This window comes from Falco peregrinus, chromosome 2 (assembly GCF_023634155.1).
Source record: "Falco peregrinus isolate bFalPer1 chromosome 2, bFalPer1.pri, whole genome shotgun sequence".
Taxonomy (NCBI): Eukaryota; Metazoa; Chordata; class Aves; order Falconiformes; family Falconidae; genus Falco; species Falco peregrinus.
This window is the reverse complement of record NC_073722.1, coordinates 71884882-71901720: the sequence shown is the minus strand read 5'-3', so window position 1 is coordinate 71901720 and position 16839 is coordinate 71884882.

Genomic DNA, 16839 nt, shown 5'->3' with positions numbered 1-16839 from the left:
TTGTCACATACTACTCTACCAAGACATTTAAGCCACAAAGCATTAAACCATCTACGTTGGCAGAAAGAAATCGTGTCAGAATGATGTCTCCTAGTCTTCAAATGCTCCCAAGCTTAACCAAACTCATCATTAGATGCAAATTTCCTCAAGTCTGGAAAGCACCAAATGAATCTAACTGTGACTGAGTGGGAAATGTCAATTTGCTAATACACGTCCAAAAAAAGTCATGATAAATACTCCCTAAAACAGAATAACCAAACACCCAAGATTTTAGTCTCAAATTTCCTGTAAACTTAACATCAAGTAAACGTATATTTTTATAGACCAATTACTTCTTTGATATCTCTCACTCAAATCCTCTAAAAGAATAGAATTCCTTCCAAAAATGAAGCTAGAAACATGAAATGATACCTGTATTGTATACCAAACACCATAGGCTCCATAGAGGGCCTGCTGTTAGGACATAACTCAACCTTCCTCTTCTCCATTAGCTTCCTATAAACTCTCTTTTTCCATAGTAAACAACCCTCATAGCCCTTCTTTCTGTCTCGTCCTCTCATCAAAATTCTCTCCCCTCCACAGGTGACAGCTACTTCTCCTCCGAGATGATCTGAGGCATAGCCAATTACATGCAAAGCAACAGTTTGCACATTGTATTTTGCTTTGAAGTATGGCACTTCTCTCAGACCTGAGGAAGGGCCTGTGTGCCACAGTCATTCTCTTACACTTGCAAGTACCTGTCAGGACCGCAGAACATCCATCCGTTTTACAATACAGTTTATTCCATTTCTAATCTAAGACTTGAATCCTCAGGGTAGGTGGGGGGAAGAAAAAGAAGAAAAAAAAAAAAGACTAAAAAGGAAGATAACAGGGAAAGTGGAAAAGTGAAACAGGACAACTGAGAGAGACTGGAGATTTTCTGGCAGCAATGCTGCAGCTCTGTCCTTTGGTACAGATTAGAAACCACCATTCAGGAACTGTCTGAACTTGGCAGCAAAAAAAAGGGACTACAACTGCTTGCACAATTTGTAACTGCAGTTTAGGAGAAACACAAACAACACTCCAGCAAGTTTTGCTGAATCACCCCGGCCAATTATTCCTAAGCAATATGGCAAGATCAAAAGTAAGCTTTATCTCGGTTATTCTCAGTAAAGAGGTCAAAACCTGATGCACTTTATCTGTGTATACTTCTCTCACCTGCGTGTTCGTTTTGCATGTGCGAATGAGAACTCAGCTTATTATACTCAGTGAAAGAAAAGGGACACAATTTATTCTTAGGATAGTGAAAAACACTTGGAATGGCAAAGAAGGGACTACCATAACCTTCATTTTAAAATTTGTGATAAATCATTTCCCTTTCTATTAATGGACTAAACTGATCATTAGGTTTGCAAAATCTTCCCTTATATATACTCCTTTACCATAAAAATCTTGAGTAACTTCCCAACATACTCTGCTTTTGTCATATCTGATATTTGAAAAATCTGAGAAAATCTGAGGAAAATCTGACACAGATTTTCTCATATCTGAGCCCAGATAATAAGCAATATCTTCAAATCTGAAGATACTTTTCAGGTTTTTTACTTGTTTGTGTCTGTAAGGGCTGTTCTATTTTGAAGCTTTATAATATTTTTTGAAGTGGAAAAAGAAATAAAAATACATCTTTGCCTCAGGGCAAAATATCTAGTCGCACTTGTATGATTTTAATGGGACTGCTATATGAAAATAGAAGAAAATTAAAAATTGTGAAAGACAACTCTGGTTTATACAAAAGAAAATTAACAGCTAAAATTTCACTTTGGTGCATAATGAGTGGATAACTGACGCTCTGGGGATCTCTACTGTCTATGAGAACACACATCCTAATAGAAAGAAAATAAAACACTATGCTTTTTTATGTAGTCCCAAAACATTAGCATCTGCCATAAAACTAAACACCTGGGAAGAAAAAGCAAGACTCACAGTGTGCCCAGAAAGGTAAAAATTACATTTTATGTATATAACCCACACTTCAGAAAACCTACATGCCTCTGAAATTACAAAATGTCCTTGAATGTATTTACCTGGATTAGCTGCAGCATAAGGTAACAGCTCAAAAGTGAATTAAGATTTCCTATGTGATTATCACACAGAAGTGGTACTATTGAATACGTTTTTTTAAAATTATAGAATAAAAATATATAATTATTTCTATAAAATTCAGTATCATCAGCAGTCACTACATCACACACAGTGCTGACATAAATACTGTGAGTGATAGGTGCATTACTTTCTTCGTGTACCTTGAATTCATAGTCACAGTACAAGACAGATACAGGCTGCTGACCGTTTCCTTTCCTGAGAAGCACTCTGTTAGAGCCTGAGTCTGGCATATGTACCACAACGGTAAATTTATTTCATACATTTTTGTGGATAGACTGCTCAAACACTTCAGAAAAAGTTGTATATTTCATCTCTTCACTGTGCGTAAATAAACAGTCCTTTAGGCCCAACATTATTCTTACAGAGCTATTTCTTTCTCAAACTACAGTTAATCCTGCCAGATCTTCTTGAATAATGACCCTTTCCGTTCCAGTTATACAATTACCTTTCTTCAATGACATCTTTGACATCCGCGTGTATAGAACCAAACACACAGGTCAACTAAAAATATCATTCTTGCCACTCACACCAACAATTTTTGATCCAGTTTGTCATCATTCCTTCATTCAATAGATGCACTTGAAATGCAGCCCCATTAAAGAAACATTAATGTAGCTCCATTAACAGCATTTCTGAATGAAGCAATGTACTGCCTTTTCCTATATCACATAGAAATAATAATGCCTTGACATTTCTTGTCATCGCTTTTGTCAAAAGCATAGGCATTTAATCAAAATTTCACAAATTACTTGTGATTTCACAAATTAGTCTCTAAAAAAGACTTATTTTTTAAAGATCAATTAACAATTTGCAGTTTAACATTTTACGTCTACAATGACTTTATACCTGTTATAGCACCAACCTGGGTCACTTCTAACGTGTTTTTTTCATTCCACAGCTTGATCCAAACCACTGCTACTAACAAGGCTCAGCTAATTCACTTTCACCTTTCAGGCAAAGCTTTTTAATAGTATCTTTTAACAAGCATGTCTCCTGCATGTTGCTAGCTGAAACCATTTATCTGCTATCACTCAGGTACACAGGTGACCCATTATAGCTACCTAGACACAGAGGTCTAGAAGTACATAAAATGTAAACTTGAAGTTAAAGAGGAAGGACATTGCTGCAAGAGCAGTAGAAATAAACTAGTCTAAATCCTCTTAAAAATATTAAAACATTTTTTATATTATTAAATTATTAAAACAATTCTTCAAGCAGGTGAAATTATTCTGAGTATATGCAAAAGTGTTGCTATGTTTATATAGCAAATACAGACAGTTAAACATTTAAAATTCATAATATGAAACGTAATACTATTTAAGGCACTAATTATGATAGCGCTTTTACTATGGCACAATTCATAGCGTGCATGCTGATTTAAGAACTGTACTTCAGAAAAGTAGTAAAGGTTACTGTACTAAATAATGAAAACAAAATATTTCCTTCTACTGCCAACTTTTTCAAAAGGCTAAGTTCACTCCAGAAAATATTACAAGAAAAAAATTACCTGGCTTCAACAGGTCAGATCTTCAACAGTTTATCCTTAATCATATCAGTTTATCTTTTTAGCAATAATTTGATGTCTGAATCCATTTTCAAGGCAAATTATGTCATTCCTGTTTTAGCAGGTCTTTTTAAGCATTTTCTTTAGTTTTCTTTATTAAATAACTCTTCAGTCATCACAAAATAGCTAAATACTCTTTCTGCAACAGTCACTGTCTTCCTTCTTTCTTGTTTTTTTAGTACTTTCATAGAATAAGAGTATTTTTCTTTTGAATTCTGTGAAACACAGCAGATTTAGTAATAATGCATTATAACTCTAACACTGTTTTGTGTTCCTCCAGCTTCCAAGAATCAAATGACAATGAATCACTTCTAGCAACACTTTTAAAAAAATAAAACTAAAGTTAATTTTAAACTTTCAGACTTGGGTAAATGAATACTGTGTTAACATCCTCAAATTTGATGAATAGACAAACAGGACAATTACGCATTTTAATCCAAAATTCATGCAGAAAAGTAAGACTCAAGTATCTAAAAGCTGAAAAACTATAGTCCAATTCATTATCCCTCAGACAGCAAGTCTTTCCTCTGTTGAAAGCAACAGGCCTTAGGGATTTTTGATAAGACACACCTCTGTACATGTTGAAGTGCTATGCAATAATATATGAAGAAAAAAAACCATACAGCTATATTGCAGTTATGTGCAACATAAGCAACCATGTGGTAACTCAAACCCTGCTTTGTAAGTCTTCCATCCCTAAATTATTCCATAATGCCAAAATTACTTTTGTTTAAGGCGGACACACCAAGAACACATATAAAACAATTTTTCCAAGTACAGCAACTTAGTACATTAGTAATAACCCAAAAGGCATAAAGTCAGTTTTGTGCACTTTGATGACAAAACCCCTACTGCAATTTCTACTAATCTCTGGACTGTTTTATCACGCACAGTACCAAGTCTATCCAAGACTATTTTAGAACAAGAGATAAATGGAGCACAGAACTGCTCTATCCTGACAAGACTCCTCTGATTTTCTTCTGCCTCATCTGTTAAAATGTGATATTTACCTACCACACAGGGGAATAGGTTTAGGCCTTGCTAAATGAGGATTATGAAATACAGAAGAATTTTTGCAAGAAATCAATGGAAAATACAGGAACAGAATGCAAAACCTCTAGGCTGTCCGCAAACTGAACATGGCATTCTGATTAAGACAAATAATCACCACTGTTTCAAATCAAAGTTTATTTTCAGTTTAATCCCTCTTTTTTCCCCTCTGTTCTGTTAGATCTTCCTTAGACGTTTATGCCACATAAAACACTATTTGTCTCTAACCCACTTCAATCAGACTGTGAAAAGCAGGGCGCTGCCACTACAGAGCACTGTATTTCCTCGCAGATCAGCTATTCAATAGATCAGCTGAAGATGTAGTAACAGATATGCTGGGGAAACTTCACCACTGGGAGGGTGGGAAGCAGTAGGTGAAAGCAACTACATAAGATGCTTGCTTGTTCCTCAGACTTTGCTCAGCACTTTTGGGCTAAATGATGGCAACTTCACATGCACACAGCTAAAGGAATAAGATATAACTTAATACTGAACAGAAATTAAGTCAAAATATATATTCAAAGGCACAGAAGTGACCCTGGACTCACTGGCTATTCAAGGCAAAAAACCGAAAGAAGTGGGGCCCAGCCCAGGCCATAGCCTGGTATGCCCAATTTCATCACTAAGCTAAATGATTTGCAAAGGCAAATCTTATGGTACTGATATTTCCATGATCCCATCAATTACCCATGTCTAACAAAGTACAAAGCCATATTTTTTCTAAGAAATAGAAAGAGAAATGATAGATACATTCTTAAAGTAGAAACACAATATGCTAGGCTGTATTCAGCACTGCAAAAAATTACATTCAAGTCAATATTAAATTACTTCAAAGATATTCTTCAGGAGAAATAAACTATGATTAGGAACTATGATTAGGATTTAATGCAATTAAATTCAGCACCTCAAGGCTCACTGTCATATTTGGGGAAAAGTTACCACCATCTAAATTTTACATAAGGACCTTGGAATAACATCATTCTCTACTATAAGTTTCTGCACAGGAGTCAGCTTCTGTTGTCCTTCTTGTTTGTCTCTGTACATCTTAGCTCCAGGCATTATCATCTATTAATGCAGCCTCAATATCTATGTCTAGCCAGTGAATATAAAACTGCCTTTCTAGGACAGACAGAGATCTTCCTAAGAAAACTAAATTTTGATCTTTCTCTAACATATTCTTACTGATAACTTTTGTCACCTCATGAGGATTTGTAAAACCTAGCTGTTAGTCTCTAGAACAATTTTCCAGCACTACGGACAACATCATAATCTTTTTTGTCCCTGAGAGGAATAAACTTTATTGGATGCTCACATCTTTCTGATTCTACAGCCCAAACTAAGTCTTGCAGATTCCTTCTTCATAATTAAATGAAGATGTGGCCTACCCACAAAGCAGCTCCTTCTCAGCTGATCAATATGTCTTAGTTACTGTGAGTTTGACAAAGTTGTTAATACACCTGAGCAAGCAAACTGCTTAAAAGGAGCAAAATCTTAGAAGAAGCTGAAGAAAAAGAATGTCAGCATAGAGAATAGTTCATCTGGACAGCATTTCAAGCGCCTCATTAAGCAGTTAAAAGAAAATAAATCAAAGAGGTAATAACGCCAGATTTTAACGGCCTGTGGATGAACTCAGGTGAGAAAGACATTTTGAGAGCTGACTGTCAGGGCAAAGAGCAACAGTGGAAACATACATGCACACAGAGACACAATAGAGGTCTATAAGACTATCCAACACTGAATTTTGGAGGTGGAATCCAACAAGGTTTAAATCAAACATAAGAAAAACAAAGTAATTGCAAAGAAGCTGGGAAACACCAACTTAATTGGTACAGCACCAATTATTCCAGTAACACTTTGCAGCTGAGTTGATATAACCTCAATCAAAGCCTACTTAAATAGCATAGGAATCCTTCTCCAAGCTTTAAATCAAGCTCTCTGGAAATACAGAGTTTGAAAGAAAGATTAGGAAGAACCAGTGAACTCACTGTGGTTTTAATCTTTTATTTTTTCATCTGCAAATCTCAGATTTTGTCTGCTTGATACTTCCAGAGTCTTTACAAATCAAAAACTATTTAATTTGTATCTGCATGCATGTATAGTAGAAAATTCAAAGTTTCTTAATCACCAAAAAAACACTGCAGTAATAAAGAATGGAAAAAAATTGAAATCCTCATTGTTGTTGTGTGGAGAAACGTAAAATTCCAAAACTATCCAGCAACTCTTAAGAATATTAGGACAATATAAATTTGCCTTACTAACTTTTATCTCATCAGCAGTTTAACTGTTGTGTAAATTTGGACTGGAGCTTTAACTATGAAACAAAATGCAATATATCTTGAATACAGAAGGATGCGGATGAACCTAGATGGTAAGAATTAGTATTATTCATATACAACAATTAAAAGAAACTATACAGAAGAGAAAAATGTTATCAAAATAATGATTCAAGAGCCTGGAAGCAAAGTATCTACAGACAGAGAATATTTCCCACTTTTCAAAAAGAGCCAGCGTGAAGCTAGGAAGCCAAAAGGCTTTTGTATCACTTTTGATCAAAGATTACAACACACATTTTTTAAAAAAACCACAGTGCTCTTGCTATAGAGAAAATTGGTAGATGGAGGAAATGCAAAACTATCTCTAAAGAGGAAGACTAAAAAACACCTACAAAAGTAATAGTTTTGAGCTGCTTTGATTTTTTTTTACCTTTTTAAGAAGCTTTGAGTAGATCAAGCACCCTCATGCTCTTACTGATTCTTATACAGCTAACTTTCTTGAGGCTAATACTTGACATAGGTGTTTTCCTCATTTATAAATAAAACAAAGGAAAATACCAGGAGGACAAAAAGCAAGTTCTTAGAGATTTCCAAGACAATAATCTTCTATCAGTAAGACAGAACCAAACTACTTTTAGAGATTCAGAAAGATAGTAAAACGTAATCTTCTCCTTTGGACATGAAACACAAAGTTTGCCATGACATGATTATCACACAGAAAAATTAGCATTTTCTTACTTGTCATTCTCTGTTGTTACATCAGTATCTTTCCCCCTTTTGTTAACTACTACATATCTCACTCTTGAGTTAAGATATTATATAATTTACAGATATATATTTATATATATATACACACACTGTAGAAAAAACTTCAAGGTAGCATCAGATTTTCAGATTAAGAATTTTCAGATTAATCACATAGTTACTAATATAAGAAATAGTTTCAAAAGCTGAAGATGCTAGTGGGATATGTAAAGGGGACGGGAAAAACTGAACAGGGATTCCCTCCACTACTGTCTAACACTAAAGAATCATTAGTGGAACAAAGCGTACATCCGCTTAAAGTAAGGTTCTTTCGGCAGCACAATTAGAACAGAGATCTGACATGTTAAATAAAGTTAATGGTATGTTCTTGCACTTTATCTTTAAAGTGAAGACTAGGATTTAAATTTGAGATGTTTAAGACACAGGGCCATCTTCATTTCAAAATTCTGCCCTTGATAACAATTTAATTCTATTCAAATTAAAATTGTTTACTTCTAAAGGAAGGTTCCATAATAAAAATTATTCTCTGAGTGGCACTTTTAAAAGCAGAGTAGAATCAGTTTTCACATTTTCTTGACACTTTTACTGCTCTCTTACTATATTTTGAAATTATTCCCTCAAGCCTTTCTGTTTTACCTGCCAACACCTCAGATGTATGGAATCTCACTACTAAGTTAATAGAGCATGGATTTCCTTTGCAGATTTTAAGGAATGTAAGTACGTGCTCTGCTACAGCTTCCCTGTTGCACTCCACTAACAGCTGAGTTTGGATCTTTACTGGTATATGTATTTAAACTTATCATTACTTTTTCATTTAAAAGCTGTATATACATTCTGGTAATGATCCTAAATCACAAAAAAATTTTAAAAGTGTCTCCACATAACTGCAAAAGAACAACAGGGTAATATATAGTACCAATATTACAATCCAGTCTTTACAATGTAGTGTAGTAATTTTCTAAAGGATTACTGTTCCTTCTCATTTCAGCTCATGACTTCAGAAGGAATGTTTCAGTCTGTAAATCCAAACAGCAATTGTGCACAAACATTAGATTTTGACTCTTCTTACTGACACTGGATGACCACAAAGCTCTCTGCCTCACTATGTCTGAACAATTCAAAAGGGAAGTTACATCTCTGCAGAATAGTTTTACCAGGATGACTGTCTTTATGCACTAGAAGCTTCCATTTTAATCTCTGAACACAAGAACCTGCAAAGATAAAGATACAAATTCCGAGGAGACTTACATGCATGCTTAACCATAAGCACTGCAAAGAGCCCTTTTAAATACCTTGTAATATTGAATTGGGCATAAATTTATGACTATGATTAGGTGAGACATCAACATTAAGAAAATACAGACGGCAGAAAGACCTATGAACTGCTTGCATCTTTCTTGTGAAGGAGGTAAACCTACATTAAGAAAATACAGACTGCAGAAAGACCTACGAACTGCTTGCATCTTTCTTGTGAAGGAGGTAAAGCTAAAGATAATATCTTATGTACTAGAAAATAATGCTAGATCAAATTTTAAATAACATTGTATAGTTCGTAGTTCTCACCACTTTACTAGTCCTTCTAGTTGAAGTGTGAACCAATGAAAACATCCTTGAACAAATATTTACATCACAAAGTAATTTAATCATTGCTGTGTTTTAATCCCAGCTGGCAACCAAGCACCAGGCAGTCAGTCACTCACTCCCCCCACAGTGGATGGGGTAGAGAATCAGACGACTAAAAGTGAGAAAACTCATTTTTTTAAAACAGGCAAAGCAAAAGCTGCACACATGAGCAAAGCCAAACAAGGAATTCATCTACCACTCCCCATGGGCAGGCAGGTGTTCAGCCATCCCCAGGAAGGCAAGGCTCCGTCACATGTAACAGTTACTTGGGAAGACAAATGCCATCACTCTGAACGTCCCCTCCCTTTCTTCTTCCCCCAGCTTATATACTCAGCATGACCTTCTATGGTATGGAATATCCCTTTGGCCAGGTCAGGTCACCTGCCCTGGCTGTGTCCCCTCCCAATTCCCCATGCCCCTCCAGCCCTCTGGCTGGCAGGGCCCAAGAAACTGAGAAGTCCTTGAGTTAGTATAAACATTATCCAGCAACAACAAAAACCATCAGTGTGCCCTCAACAGTGTTCTCACACCAAATCCAAAACACAGCACTGTAGCAGGTACTAAGAAGAAAATGAACTCTATCCCATCTGAAACCAGGACAACCATCTAATTTATTATGAATTTTGTTTGCATTTCTTCATCTAAGTTTCTTCTGAAGTATCTCTGACAGTAAGGCAAACAATAAAACTTTATTATTATTAATGTCAGTGAACCAGATGAAGTCTAATAGATAATGTCTGATGGGATTAGATGTAAATATAGCTAATCTGAGGGATATAATGAGATGTACATTATAGTGCAAATATATAGACCAAATAGCAAAGAACCATTTAACTTCTGAAAGCTCATGTGGAAGGAAGAAATTAAATGGTGACCAAGAACAGAAACAAAGAGAACAGAAAGCTACCAGACAAGAAAGAAACTCTAGTGGGATGGCATGCTGCACAGCTGCAATACCATGGGTGCAAGCTAATAATTAAAGAGGAAGATAAGAAGAGTCAACAAATATCTAGTACAATACCAAGATTTCAAAATAAGCAGGGCACAAAGTGACACAAAATAAACAAACAGATGGTGGGGGGGGTGTCTACAAAACAATGGTAATAGGTAATAAGCAGAGGCAGACGGAATGAACTTTTTTTCAGCATAAATCTGAAACAGTGAACTGAGAAAGAGTGGGGGAAAACATATTTGTTGTCTTCAATGGACCATTATCTCAGCTCAAACAGCAAGGTGACAAGCATCTAGACTAAATGGACACAAGACAATAACATGCTCTTTATTAGAGACACTCATAAAAATCATAGAATTAAAAAGAACTGAACTGTGCTTATAATCATGAGGGTTATCTCCTCAAAATATTGTCTCCCCAAAACCCATATGTGATAGCCTGAGAGTTACATTGAAGACCTCTAGATATGTCTAGGAGACAAACATGAAGTAAGGGTACAGAAATTGTGTTATATTAATATTAGACACTGGAATATCCCTTAGCCAGACACTATCATATTCTGGAGTCCAGAGTTCAATAAATGTGTTGATAGGTTAGAGAAGGTTCAGGGGACAGGCAGAAGAAGAGCTGAAGAACTGAAAAACAAATCATATGCCAAAATGTAAAGGACCTAATATATGAAATAGAGTTAAATTACAATGTAATCACAGACTATGAACTTTAATAGCTCCCTTAGATGGGTAAGTTACTAGAGGTTACTGCACCTTGGCAGGCAAAGATATAAGCATGGAAAGGGGGGAGAACAAGACCAAATGAAACACTGCAAGTGGAAAAAAATATTAAAGCAAAACACATTCAGACTAAAGAGATAAGATTACTATGACAATGAATATAAATGATCCTTGAAATAGCATTGAAATCAAGATAAACCACTTCAAATCATACTGGAATTTTTCCTTAAAAGATGACAACCTACATTAACACAGGGACTGGAATCTGAAATGGAAACAGATACCAGGAAACTCTGTTGTCTGTGACACTGTCCCATGAACTCTTCTAGTCCTGAAATCAATCACAATTAAGAAAAAAAAAAAGATGGTAATGATTTTCTGAAGTTGGAGAAATCTTTCTTCTATTGATCTTACCATATCCTACATTAATAAAATAATAAGACGTATATAGCAATGTTATGTCTTTTGCAATACTGCAGACATTTTCAATTGGGAATTTATTCAGTAACTTTGGAATCAAATCACAAAGGGCTAGTCTAATCCTTTTAAACAAATAAATTTTCCCACTGGATCCTAAATACTCCTTATCAATTAGAAGAAATACATGTGTATACACTTTATTTTTGTGTAAAGTGAAATCACAAACAGTATGATGTTGAATATGTAAAGAAAGAAAGATTTAAAACATGGAAAAGTATCCTTAAGAACTTCTTTCAAGTTTTCTTTATTTTATGAAAGTAAAGCTTCTTGGACTTCTAATGTCACATAATAAACATCTTTCTGATCTCTAAGTGATGTCCATTTCTGTCCTTCATTTATATGTCCTTCAATATAATATAGAAACATATGTTGGTAACTCTTACTTTCTTTTTTAATGTATTCAATAACCCCAATGTTATTTTTATCAAAAGAAAATAAAAATCACTTATATGTATCCTTTGTTCTTTGTTTCTTAGCTTTGATCTCACATTTAAATTCCTCTCAAATGTCATCTTGCTTTTCTCAGACTACAGACAGTATTGAGCCTTGCTGCAGTAGCCATTTGATTACAGGAAGAAGGGCTGCATGTTTAATGAACTCCTTATTTGATCTGACAATGCAAATGCATTTTTATGTTATTTCTAGTATTGACTTCAAAATGCTTTCACCATTACTGCAAGCAAGAATGGAAAACAGAATAGGAAAGCTAAATAGCCACAGACACCATCTTATCTACAGAATTTTCAAGGCAAAGGCTTCTATGTGAAATATGATGATTAGCACAGGACACAAATAAATACAGTATTTTCTTTGGCACAGCATTTTTAACTTAGAAAATCTTATCAGAGTTATTTCAAGTGACACAAAACTAACAACAGAGAAATAAGAAAAGTGCAAAAATGACATTTTAGCTGTTCATAAAATTTATGAGGAGCTGAAGTTCAGATGGAGAGAAAGATTATTCTGTATGATAGAAAGCACAGAGAAGAACAAACCAGAAACCAGTGACAGACTATGGATATACAAGGGCAAAACCCAACAGGACTCTGGAAGATGGCAAATACCAGGAAATACCAAGAAACCAATCTCTATCAGTATAAACCTGTATAATCTGTATGTTTAAAAAAAAGTTAAAAGCTAGATTTTGGAAAGCTGGGAGTTGAAAAAACCTGGAGGGAAAAACTGCAATTTTGAAAGTAATGTGTAAGATCCAAAAAAAAGTGGATTTGAGATATTAAAGTGTGTCATATGTGGGAAGCGTTCCAGAATGAGTGAATAACAGGGTATGTCCATAAAGCGAAAAAACCACGAGAGTTTTTTCTATTGTGATTTCCTGGTCAGGGGCTGATTATGGAAGTGAATGACCCAGGATATCAGTTTGTGTGATTAATTGCTCATTGACTGTCTCTGTTGCATGTGCAACTTAGAGACTGTGTCTTATCTGATGCAACAATGAAAACTTCAGAAAAGTGCTGGAAAACAAATTTTGTGTTCATATGAAAACGTTAAAGGGTACTATGTACATTAGAGTTTTGACACAAATGTTTCCAGACTTATTCCTAAGGAGTTATTCAAAGACAATCAAAAGAAGGCTTCTAAATTCTCCTTTTGTCTCCAGACTTACCCCTCCCCACGTTTTACATGTGTAAAAATTAAGAAAAAAAATTTTAATAGATAAAGATGAAAGCAGCTAGAAAGACTAGAAGACATACACAAAATTGTCTTCTTATCTACTGACATTTATATGTGGATTCTTGCTTCTTTAAATTGTTTCTAAAATATCTAATTTAACCTATAAAGTCCTCTCCCACTGTGTTTTGGAAATTTTTTCTTCCTATGCATCCTTCAGTCCATGTTTGTCATATAAGAATTATTAACCTAATCATAAATATAGTAGACCAATCCAAGACACACTTCTTCATATGACCTATTCTCGAAGATAGATAATTTTCCATACAAGATCCTTCCTGGATTTCCAGTTCCCCTGAAGTAACTAAATATCTGTCACTAATCTGAAAAATGGCCATAAATAGGCAGGACTTGCTTAGTATTTCATACTAGGCCTTCAAAGTGAAGGCTACTACACATAAATATAGCCATGGATAAAGGAAAGCATTCCTTACACAAGGTCTTAAATCCTAAACTATGCTGAATTCCTGACTCAACTGCTTTTCAAAATAGACACATTAAACTACTAATATTTTCAAGACAAAATATTTGGTAAAGTAGACAAATCCAGTCGAGATTAATATTTTAGAAGCTGATTATGTAAACTTCTCCCATCAAATGAAAATAGGATTTTTCACAGCAAAGTGTTTCTGTATTTCCCTCTGACACTGGTGGAAATAAAAATCTTTTGAAGGGAATCAGTAACTCCACTATAAAGACATATCAGATTGAGTATCTGAAAAGCAGAGATTTAGTATTTTGTCAAACAAACCTCGTGCAGAATACAGTGCTTAGGAATGAAATGAATATGATATTGTCTTAGAAGCTTATCCAGTCATATTTTATATTTATGACAAATAGTACACGTACTGTGCATTGCCTTGCACATAAATTAAGAACACATTTTCCTACTGCTTGATTAAGCTAATTTAGTAAGAAAAATCTGTAAAAACATACTCCAGAAAAAGTATGTCAACAGCTTAATTCTGTTGGGGTATTTTATCACCATCTGATTGGAAGCCATTCACTGATGTAAATTTTTTTCCAAATTAAATATGGAATTATCTTTCTTAGATGCCTATAATTCTGTTTTTCTTCTACACCCTTCTGAAAGAAACTTTGATTACTTACACTGATAGCATCTGTCATTAATCTTGTTTAAAAAAAATAAATGCACAGAGCTCTATAGGGGAGGGAAATTGTGCTCTTTATTCTGCCATTTCATGTAATCAGCTATGAGTACACGACCAAAGAAGCAAAAATGACCTTTTTGATGAAGAATACTCTTTTTATTCTTACTGTTGTAAACAACATTGCTAACCAACAAAAAGAAAAATATATCAGAAGTCTTCCATGCCTAACATTTGCAAGTTTGGAGAATACTTTCTTTGTAATTAATTTTTTCTTTTGTTCCTTTCATAAAAAAAAGGCTTCTTCAAATTATGCATTTGTGAATATAAAGTCATGCTCTTCAAGAGCTCAGCAGCCCCTCCGAGCTTCCTGATATTAGATTAAAAGATGCTTTTCAAAAGGAGAAATAGATGAGCATTACAAAGTTATATCAGTGTGTAATACAGATTTATCTAAGGAAAGGAAAAAAAAGAAAGAAAAGTATAACAAAAAATTCCGTCCTTCTTCCACTGGAATAAAAAATGGTAGCACTGGTTAAAAAGAATAATCATCACATATATTTTGCTTAATTAATCAAATTAGGAAAAATAAATAACCACAGGATTAAGAACACTGTATTTAAAAGCTAAATACATGTTAGAAATAAAACCTAAGTATGTCTAAATGCTCCTGCAGTATTGTAAAGTGAAATTGAATTTTCATAGGATCGGTGTTAGAAGAGTTATTTAACAATGTAATCACCTAGATAATTATAAAAAATATTGATGTTTTATTGTGATGAAAAAGGTTTTGTGATTTCTCTAACTAAATGCAATTACGAGAAATTCCAGATACAAATATAGAATCTGGGTGCATAGCAAAGGCTGATAAAAATAACCGTTGGACACACACCACACTACTTGGGAAAAAACACTTTAAGTTTCTTATATAGACTGGGAATTCCAAAAGAAGAGTTCTGATCTCGTAATGGACTTTCAGGTTTCTTTTATAGCAGCAGGTATTTAGCGCTCCTTGGCTACTCATGTGAATTAAAACTAGATCTGAAGTAACTACAAAATATGTCAAGTGACAGTCATTCAGTGCTTGACCATTAAGATGATAAAATGCAGTTGAGGTCTCCAGAGAAATTACAACAAAAATTATTTACAGATGTGGCTGAATGCAGAAGGAGACCAAGAAAACATCCCATGGTGTGAAAAGGAATCATTAATGCTGAGCTGCAACGGCAAGGGAGTTTGAGGCAGCAATCTGATCTGGAACTGAAGTTACTGGCTTGTTCCCAGCCCCCCTACCACCAAACCAGCCTGAAAAGCTTAGGCCATAGTCGCACTGTGTTTTCTACACCAGCTTTTACACAGACTGCTATATATGATAAGCTATATTTGCCCCAGAAGAATCAATAATTTACCTAAAGAATGAGTTCAATTTGGTGGGATTTTTTTAAGCCAACTTAAAATTTGTTTTCTAAATGAGGAAAAAGAGGCTAATTCTGAAACTAGAATTTTCCCAACATAGATCAGTGTAATGGCTTTTCCAAATATCTAAAGTAAGGTAAGAGATACATGCAAGAGGAAGAGACAGAGACAAACATTTTAGCCCTCAGATCACTTATTCGAAAGTAACTGCTGTACAATATTATAAATCCAAATATTTTTAGTTCTAGATGTCAACATATTTATAGGTAAAGGAGAAAAAAAAAAAAAAAAAGAGGAAAGGAGAAAGTGGAGGGAGACTTAACTGGAATAACACTACCAACCCACCCCTCAAACTGGGTGGCAAATGCCATAAAAAAAAAAAATAAATACATACTCGGTGAGTTTTAAAGAAAAATACTTCTGCTGATCCTCAGGTAATACTACCTACCACTGCTTCTTAATTTTTTTATCCATTGTAGGAAAAGTGAAATGTATTACATAAGTTTGTTAGAAATTTTTTGCCAGTTGAAAGTCAGTCTTCAGAGGAGCAATGAAATCCCCAGAGAATCAAAGATTAAGAAAGCCTCTGGTCATGTAGCCACCCAGACACTTTCCAAAAAGCTGGGTAACATTAGGCTGCACCTGAAGAGAATTAAACACACATCAATTTTCTGGAAACTGTTCTGTGGAATGAAAAGTTTCACAATCAAGGACAGACTTCAAAATTTAAATGACATACCAGATAGTATGTTTACTCTATGTTTTTCCAGGAAAAAAAAAAATTCTATGACTACTTCCATCAATCACTGCAACAAATATCACATGGAAAAGACAGGTAAAAAAGTAAACATTATGTTAAGATTATGATATAGAGAGAAAAGGCATTTCAAACTGAAGTGTGAGTTTCTCTGAGATCTGCCCAAGGCAGAGCTTATTTCTGCCAGGAATACAGGTTCTATCATGCAAAAACATTTTTCTTTATTTCACCATTGTAAACTAGTTTAATTACAGTTATGCTTCAGAATAAAAATATGCAAATACACAT